At 40.8% G+C, this 9,486-nt stretch overlaps 1 non-coding gene across 1 annotated transcript; it reads right to left on the bottom strand.

Annotated features, from left to right (window-relative positions):
* Positions 1-5,573: 5,573 nt before the first annotated feature.
* LOC111818925 lies at positions 5,574-5,679 on the bottom strand. Its single transcript, XR_002822792.1, has one exon. It is a non-coding gene; the product is annotated as a U6 spliceosomal RNA (small nuclear RNA).
* Between the last annotated feature and the right edge of the window lie 3,807 nt (positions 5,680-9,486).

Genomic DNA, 9,486 nt, shown 5'->3' on the forward strand with positions numbered 1-9,486 from the left:
CAACCTTTGTGTTTCATATCACTCTCCCTGTGGAGCTTCCTCTCACTGCAAAGCTCTGTGACTGTTACCACAGATGCCCAGAGGGCCTGGGCAGTTGCTGTGGTGACAGGCCAATACTAATCTCTGGAGAGCTCAGGCTCTCTAGTGATGCTAAAGGAACAAAGGCTGAGTCAGAAACACACTTAAAAGAAAAAGGTTATCTCCTGAAAAATGTCAAAGGTTTCTGCTGTATGAAAGTCCAAGCAAATGAGTTCAAGAAAAAGACAAAGAGAAATGCAGGAGACATAAAGAACTGGTCCTGAGCTTCTGATTTTGTTGCTTTCCATCTAGTTCCTGACTATAGGAACTGCATGGAATTAGTCACTCGTTCATAAACTCCAATAATCTGAAAATTTTAGAGTTGATGTCCCCATTTGCCTAGTTTGACTGGTTAATTCTAACCTCCCTATCTCCGACAAGGGGCTGTGAAGATCACATCCAGATCTCTTCTAAAGCATACATTACAGGCAGGGACCGCAGCTGACTGTCTACACTGTCTTTGTGCAGCTCTCATAGTCAGAAATTTTCCTTTGTTTCACATGGAAGTTTCTCCTGGAACAACTTTGTTCCAGCTCCAGTGTCATGATTGATATCTCTGCCTCTGTTCCCTCTGCCCTGGGGCACCCTTAAGTGATTTGAGAACAGGAATCATGGTCCTGAGGACATGTCTCTTCCCTAGATCAAATAATGCCCATATGATTCCATTTGCTGTTTTTCATAGACTGTTCTTCCTATCTTTCCCTTTCCTCCAATCCACCTGTTGTTCCTGATCAGTCCAACTGGGAAATCTGACTCAAAGCAAAATCAGTCTACGGGAGAATTAGGGGAATAGAACTCAGAGATCCTAATCCTACTTCTGTTCTTCTGGACGTGACACATTAGTACCCACCCCTTAAACAGCTAGAGAAAAAGAAAAGATACTCTGAAGTCAGAATGGATTTGCTCATGATTATAACTTGCTGTGGGCACAGGAACTCAATTAAGGTTTTTTTTTTGTTTGTTTTTGTTTTTGTTTTTGTTTTGTTTTATGTAGTTAGTACAGGGTCTCACTACATAGACTGGACTCATAGTGATCCTCCCATTTACAGCCTCCCAAGCACTGGGGTTACATGCGTGAGTTACAGTCTCCCAAGCGCCGGGATTACAGGTGCAGGCCACCAGTGCCTGTAATCCTGTAGTCTCAATTGCTGTCTCTGCATACCCTGGGGGTGGGGCTGGCACAGCAGGCCCTGAGATCAAACTAAACAGGTGCTTTAATCTACTGAGCTATCTGGTTAACTCTCAACTGAGTTGTAGTTAAAATAATGATATGGAGCTGGCAATGGTTCCTGAAAACTCTATTCCATCATGTCTTGAACCCTCAGCCTTCTATCCCCTGTACTAACATGCCCTCTCAAAAGTTGGTGTACATGTGTGTGCATGCGGGGGCGGGGTCTCAGTTTTCTCTCAAATTCACATGCAGCTCATCGTCTTAGGAAAGTGCCTTCACTGGCAACAAGTCCGTCAACCAGTTTAAGGGATAGTTCAGTCAACTATATCCAGATGTTGTTTTCTTTGATGCAGTGCACAGAACAGAATTGCAGCTGGAATTTAGGAGACCTGGACTCTGCCATTTAATCAAATGTGATTCTGGACTGGCTTACTCCCATCTCAGAGTCTTGATTTCCCAGTTATAAGATGATAAGTTGTATTTAGATGATCTTAGATCCCTTCAGGCATTTATAAGTCTGAGGTAATTTTTTTTCACCTTCACCATTTCAGTTTGACCTGCAAAACAAACCTGATTTCAGAGATCAGAACTATCATCTCAATGTTATTTTAGCTAACATAATGTCATGCTTACTCTGCACTACACATTATTCCAAGCACATTGTGTGTATTAACTCATTTATCTTCCTAACATCTTTGTGAGGGAGACATTATAATGAACCTCATTTAAAGGTCAAGAAGCAAAGGCACAGAGAGGTTTTTATTTACCTAAGGTCACAAAATGAGTAAATGGTAGAGCTGGAGGTTCAGACTCAGCCAGCAGGTTCTAAGGTCTATGCTCTTAAGCACATTTTGTATTGCGTCTCTTAGATAAATATGATCCCAATAAGTTAAGAGACTCAGCCAAGATCACACAGCTGGTGAGTTTGAGAGCCACATTAGGATTCATTCTCAGGGCCATTAGACTCTTAAATCCACTGGAGAAAAGACGTCTCTAATCTGTTAACACATTGCTCAGTTATTCAGACTCATCTGAGGTGATGGGCGTCTAATGATCAGAAAAACAGAGTTACTCTCTGAGGTGACAGGATCCCAAAGGCTTCAGCACAAAATGCCCAGTACTTCTGAGGTCTAGGTGCTGACTTTCCTTGCATTTGCCTCTGTTGGGCAATTTTCATCTGGTTCCCAAAAAGGGCTTTTCGTAGCCTCCATGCTCTGGCACTGAGGCATTTCAGGGAATTGACTTGATTAACTTCTCTGACCATGACAAAGTACATTCCCTTCACAGGGCAGCAGTTATGGGTATGCGTTCTACATTATAGGGTTATACACGGTGTCATGGATGATTAATATTTCCTCTAGACAATAACACCCATCTACTCTAGTACTAGAATTTTCAATACCTTCATAACTTTTAGATGTTTTAATACCTGTATCAAATAATCCTTTCCTACCACATGCTGAGGCAAAAACTGAACTTTTTTAATTTAAAACCTGTTATGGGCTGAGAATATAGCTCAGCAGCATAAGCACCTGCCTGGTAAGTGTAAGGTCCCAAGTTCAATTTCCAGTACCACACACACAAAAAAAGTGTTTTTTTAAAACTCAAGGGCCAGTTCAGGGAGCAAGCATCTTTACAACAAAGAGAATAAACAGATAAAATCAAGAGTTAAATGTTATAATGGCAAAATTTTTTCCTGGGCATCAGACACACAGACCTGCTTTTTAGATGGCAATTCCCCAGCCCTCCTCTGTGACCTCATTTCTATCCAGGAGAAAGCAACAGCTTCCAGCTGATTGCAGGGCAATGCTTGTCAATCATGGTTAATAGTGCAATTAGCCACCCAGGTTGAAGCTGTATAATATGTGTTAGTGGCAACTTGTCCCAAATTTCATTTTCCTAAACAATCCAAATAAAAGAAGATTAAAAAATAAGTTTGACCTTTTAAAAGTAGGCCAGAACATTGTATTTTATAGAATCTTTTAAATGCATGTGTATCTGTAAATATAAAATGATTCATGACTTATTGTCTTCTTTGTAGCATTATTTCTAGGAGCAGGAGTGGGTTGAGGATACTGAATAGATCCAGCAAATATTACATCTGAAAAACAGCTTGGAGAAGATCTTATCCAGGTTCTATTTTACAAAAGGGAAAGTTAAGGCCCAAGAAGAAGAAAAATTCCTAATCACCCTAAGCAGTGCAAGAATACTCAGTGGCCCAAGAGTATATCTTGGGTCACTGCTAAGAGGAAATTGATCTGTTCTGAATAACTCCAGAATAGTATGGGCCCAGTACCATTAAATATTAGATAAGTAAAGATAAGAGGAAATGATCCCTGTCTTCAAGGTACCTATAGTCTAATGAAATACTATCCCATTTAGTAGGTAAGGAAACATACACCTGGAAAAGTTAATATGCCCCAGTGCCTGCTAGCATCATTTGAACCCACCTCTGTCTGACTCATGCTCTTTCAATTTTCTTCTTCACATTAGCTCAGATGAAAAGTAGATGGGTGCTGGTAGTGACAGATTTCAAAGGATTTTCAGAGTTTATTAAACAACTTCAGTTGAGCCTTCAGTTTCCAATTGCATTGTGACTGTAGCCTTATAACCTGGAATGATATGAACATCCTCCAAACCTGACTCTATACTTATGTCATCTGCTTCTGCACCAAAGATTATTCCTTGGATATTGAGTTTCCTGGATACTGTTGTCTCGGGGATATCTATTTGACTTTGTTTGCCAACAGTGTGGAGGAAGAGAAAAGAATTACAGAAATCAGTGTCCTTGGATCTCATCAATTTCTGCTACTGCATCTGAAGCCTATGTGAGACTACATGTCATACCTCGAAGAATCAAATAACAGCAGCCTATGGTTGGAAGTATATATAAAAGTGGGCCCATGAGATACAAATACTGTGAAGTGATTTTTTTTTTTTTGACCAAACTTTTTAGTTAATATTCTGTAGCTGCTTAACACACTTAAATGGTGGAAGAGAGGAAAGGGGAAGTTCTTGCAGATTCCCAAGGAAATGTCAAAAAGGTAAATTATGGCCAGCACTATCCATTTGTTTTTGGGTTTACTGGGTGAATAGCACTTTCCTTACATAGGTGTCTGATCTGAGGCCTTTTCATACTGAGAACATGGAGATTTCAGCTGGAAGATACCCTGCTAGCATCATTTGAACCCACCTCTGTCTGACTCGTGCTCTTTCAATTTTCTTCCTTACATTATCTCAGATGAAAAGTAGATGGATGCTGGTAGTGACAGATTTCAAAGGATTTTCAGAGTTTATTAAACAATTTCAGTTGAGCCTTCAGTTTCCAATTGCATTGTGACTGTAGCCTTATAATCTAGAATGATATGAACATCTGCACCAAAGGTTATCTCTTCTAAGATACTATCCCATTTAGTAGGTAAGGAAACAGACACCTGGAAAAGTTAATATGCCCCAGTGCCTGCTAGCATCATTTGAATTCGCTAAGAGTAGCATACTATGACCACTCTCTAATAGCTAGCTTGTCTGTACAGGTAAAATTATTCATCTCTTAATGGAGATCAGTGTACACCTAGATGGTTAGATGTTCATGAGACAGCTCAAAATTGCTTGCCTTATTTGCTGGGGAAAAAAGAAAATCAGGTAGGAAGTAACCTTTAGGGACACTTATTTAAAATTACCCTAGTACAACAAGTCAAGCCTTACACACTTAAACATTTGTTTGTAGAGAGCAAGTCATAAAATCAAATAAAATTAAACATGTTTCTTTTTTTTTTTTTCTTGTTATGTAGAGGAACTTAATAGGAAATTTTTAAAAGGTAACAATTTTCCTTTTAGTAGTCCTTGGATACTTATGGCAGGATAGTTTCCACTTTTTGTTTCTAGCATTTGTTTTGCCTCCCTCTCTATCAGATCCACTTCCTCCATGGCCACCACCTCTTGGTGCTCCAAGGCCTGAACTGCTGTGGGAATCACAAGGAGGAAGCTACCTTCTTTCCATAGCAGGGGGAAGCCCTTATTCTTGTCTGCCAGTCTGCTTGAGTAACTGTCTCCACTTGCACCATATTGGTGCCATGAGCTGCCATAATCATCATAGCGACTCCTTCCACCACAAGTTGACCAGGCCCTTGTATAGGTGGAGCACTATGCAAGTTACCATATCTCTCATACGAATATCTATAGGAACCTCTACTCAATTGATCTGAGCAGTCACGATCCTGACCATATCCATCTCTATCACTGTAGCTCCTTGATGGATAGTCATCATGTGAACTGGAATGACTATAATCATAGTAAGTATAAACTCTTGATGGTGGGGCATAAACAAAATATGGAATGCTTCACAAATTCGCATATCATTCTTGCAAGGAGCTGTACTAATCCTCTCTGTATTATTCCAGTTTTAGTATATGTGTTACTGAAGTCAGAACTAAGTGATGTTTTTTAAGGGCATGAGTTCCTTATATGAAATAGGTAAAACTCAAATTTATTTTCATTTATTTTTCCAACAAAAAATTATCTTCTATGTTCCAGGGTACAATCATGGGCAAATTAGGCCCTGACTTTGTCCTTATAAAGCATATAGCATTATAGTTTAGACACTGTAAAATCATTACTGAAATATAACTGCAAAGTACTCTGAAGGAAAGGTACGTGAATCTGCGAGACAAACTCAAATCACCTGTGTGAAGCTGTTTTAGGAGCCCTGGAAGGATTTCACCTCCTCCCCAAATACCTCCACTATTCACTGGCCATGGCTTACATTCTGCAACTAAATTTTCATCTTTTAGTTCCAACCTTTGATGTCTGGCTAAATACAAATCTCCCAAGAAGATTAAGGATAAGAGAATATCCATGCCTGTGAACCACCTTTAGATTCATAGTTAAGAGTTAATGCAGGGGTGGTGGGCTGGAGACATAACTCAGAGGACTAAGCGCCTGCTTAGGCAAGCACAGTGCTCGGGATTTGATCCCTGTCCCACATGCTGTGCTGGCCCTGCCCACTGGGCACCCTGAGCCAGGACCAAGTCCGGGCATAGTGATGCACTCCTGTAACTCCAGCTCTGGGAGGTTGAAAACAGGAGTCTCACTAGGAGTCTGAACTATGTAGTGAGACCCTGCAACAACCAAATATATTTAAAAAAAAAAGTGTTAATTGGGGGTGGGCGAGACAGTTTAGCAGGCTAAAGTGCCTGTTTAGGCAAGCTTTGGCAAGCTTAGGAACCGCAGTTCCATCCCTGGCACCACATGCCACACCAGTCCCGCACCCAGGTGGGCTAGCTGGCTAGAGTCCAGGCATGGTAGCACATGCCTATAATCCCAGCACTGGGGAGGCTGAAAGCAGGAGGATCACCACAAGTCTGAGCTATGTAGTGAGACCCTGCAACAACCAAATACATTTTTTTAAAAAAGTTAATTGATGTCTTCTGAAGGATATAAGCAATTACTTCAAGATTTCGTGGCCTAAAACAACGATATTTGTTTTTTCTCCTAACTCCTTCTTCCATCAAGATTAGATGGCCTATGACGGCTTATTTCATTGGATGGCTTATTTCATATGCCTTTGACCTCAGCTCATATGACCTCTGTCCTGTGGTCTTATCCTCCAGAAGTCTGCCCAGACTTGTTCATGTGGCAGCAAAAGTTATCTCAGCAAGCACATTTTAAGTCTCTGAATTGCATTTGCTAATGTCCCATAAACTAATGCAAGTCACATGGCCATGCCCAATTTTAAGGTGAGAGATGGGGAGAAGGATGCATCTCCTTATGGGGGAGGCTAAATATTGCGACCAAATTTTCAATCTATCACGTGAAATATTCCTATGTCATCTGAAACTCTGTTTGGTAAGTTTCCCCAGGCTTAAAACCTGGTTCTGCAGGTGTCTCTAAAGAGAAGTATCACCCCTGGACTTGCTTCTTTGCTGCTTTGTTGCTTTGCCTTCTGTGAACTGCTTTCCCTCTGTGATGCCTCCCTGCCTTGGACCCAGCCAGCTATGAACTGAAACCTCTACCAACTGGATTGGCCCAACACTCAGACAAGAAAGTTTCCTCCAGTGGAAATGTAAGTAAAAACTAGAAAGGCAGAAAGAGGCACTAAGCAGAAAGAAAAAAATGTGCCTCAAGAGAAGTGCTTTGGGAGAGAAGCAGCAACAGCAGGTAAGGCAGAAAGAAGATTCAGGGAGAAAAAATTCAACCACATTAGTGCCAGCCTGGGTGGTACTGCCTGATCTGCTATCCCTGGGAATGGGCCAGGTTGCTCTGACACTGCCGAGTAAGAAAGGGAAGAATCATCTCCATCGCATCCACACCAAAGTTATCCAGCCCTGCTCCATGCTGAATATTGTGCCAATCATTTAAAATTTTGTAAAATCACAACAAATGAGATAGGTCCTTTACTCTCCCCATTCTACTGATGCTAACTGAGGTCTGGAGGGAAAAGAAGCCCAACAGCATGTAACAAGTGGGGCTCTTCCTTAACCTAACAATAATTTAAATTTGTCCATCATTTCAGACAACAGAAAACTACCTTGCTCCCCCTGCTAAGTCTGAGGGACACACATTTCCAACTCAGGTCTCATCTAGGTGCCCCACAGCTCAGCCCCCGAGCAGAAGGGGCAGGATCTAGCCAGCACCCAACAGCGCTCCCTCCCTGCCGGGCAGCCTGGCCAGCATGCTAGTTAGTGGGGAGCTCTTCTAACTTTTCTGACTCTGTTTTCCTGCTGATAGAAGTTCATGATCAGCAAGTAGCCCAAGTGGGAGGTCTGTTATAATTATGCATAGATAACAGCCAGGAAGAGCTGTTGGTAACTGAAATGTAGATGCTGACCTCAGCTACCATGGGAAAGACAAAAAAACACACCAGAAAGGAAAAAAAAAAAAAAAAAAAAAAAAAAAACATAATCAGAAGGGTCTATTTTTTCTTCCAGTGGTAATCAGAAAAGAAAAATGTATTTTTAGAATAGGCAATGATTTTGTTAGACCACCAGAACTGAAATAGTTCCACACAATAAAGGGATCTGCAGAGGACACCATCGATGTTAGGAAACCAGCCTTGCCTGTCTCACCTGATGAAAACCCGCTTCACCCTGGACACTCCTGAACGCGGCCATTGTTCTGATGGCAGAAGCATTTTGATGGTTCCTTCTGTGTAGGACCTGATTGTTTATCTGCTTTGGAAAAATGCACTTGTAAAAATGCAGTCTGCATATTTACATATAAATGTAAATGTGTGTGTTTATACATGAATACAGTACATATGTGATACTTGGGAATTAAACAAGAAAGTCTATTTTTTAAAAAAGAAGTATCAAAATAGTTTTGAAAAGGATGGTCCCATTGTTTGTTTAGTTGCCCAAAGGCTCTACTTTGGAGGAATCAGGACACATTTAAATGGAGAAGTTTTGAAGCTTGTTAAACAGTCTATTTGATTACTTCTTAGCTGACCCTGAAGGATGAATCTGGCTTTGCATTCCAAGGGATTCACCATAGGGAATGGTTGTGATCCCTGCCTGAGTATTTAGTGTATGTAGAAAAGATGGCACAAGTGACAACTGGGCTTTCTGCTCTAGCTATGATCTCTTTATTGGAGTACTCACCTAGTTTGGAGGCTCTACATGACAAGATTTTGATGGTGTGTACCCCAGTGCCTAACAGAATTTACAAGTCTCAAACTGAACATGGCCAGATTAGAACTCAATTCTGCTCCAAATAGGCCTGGACCCTAACCTTCACAGAAATTTAACTACTATCCTTAATTCCTTGGTTTTTCTCTTTTCTTAGTCACCACACTGAACCTAACAGCAAGTCCTAAGGTTCTACTTCTGAAATTGCCTCATATCTGTCCACTTTTCTCTATTTCCTTTGACCTGACTTTAGTCCAAGCCACCATTGTTTCTCCCCTAGAGAGCTACCAGAGTTCCTAACCAGTTTTCCTATGTACATACATATTTCCCTAAAATCTATCCTCTATACAACAACAATACTTAAAAAATAGAAATGAATGAACAGCTCAGCAACTAGTATGACATTTAATATAAAGTTTACCATATGTGTATTTCCATACTTCACATGAAAATAATCCAGGCTTCCATTTTTTTTTTTTTTTTTTTTTGGTGGAACCAAGGATTGAACTCAGGCCCTTGTGCTTGCCAGGGAAGCGCTTATTCTACTGAGCCATCTCCCCAGCCAGGCTTCCATTTTTATTAATAATAATTTCAAATTATTCTATTTCTAGCCCA

The sequence above is a fragment of the Octodon degus genome, unplaced genomic scaffold (genome assembly GCF_000260255.1).
Source record: "Octodon degus isolate 3935 unplaced genomic scaffold, OctDeg1.0 scaffold00107, whole genome shotgun sequence".
In the NCBI taxonomy this organism is placed as follows: domain Eukaryota; kingdom Metazoa; phylum Chordata; class Mammalia; order Rodentia; family Octodontidae; genus Octodon; species Octodon degus.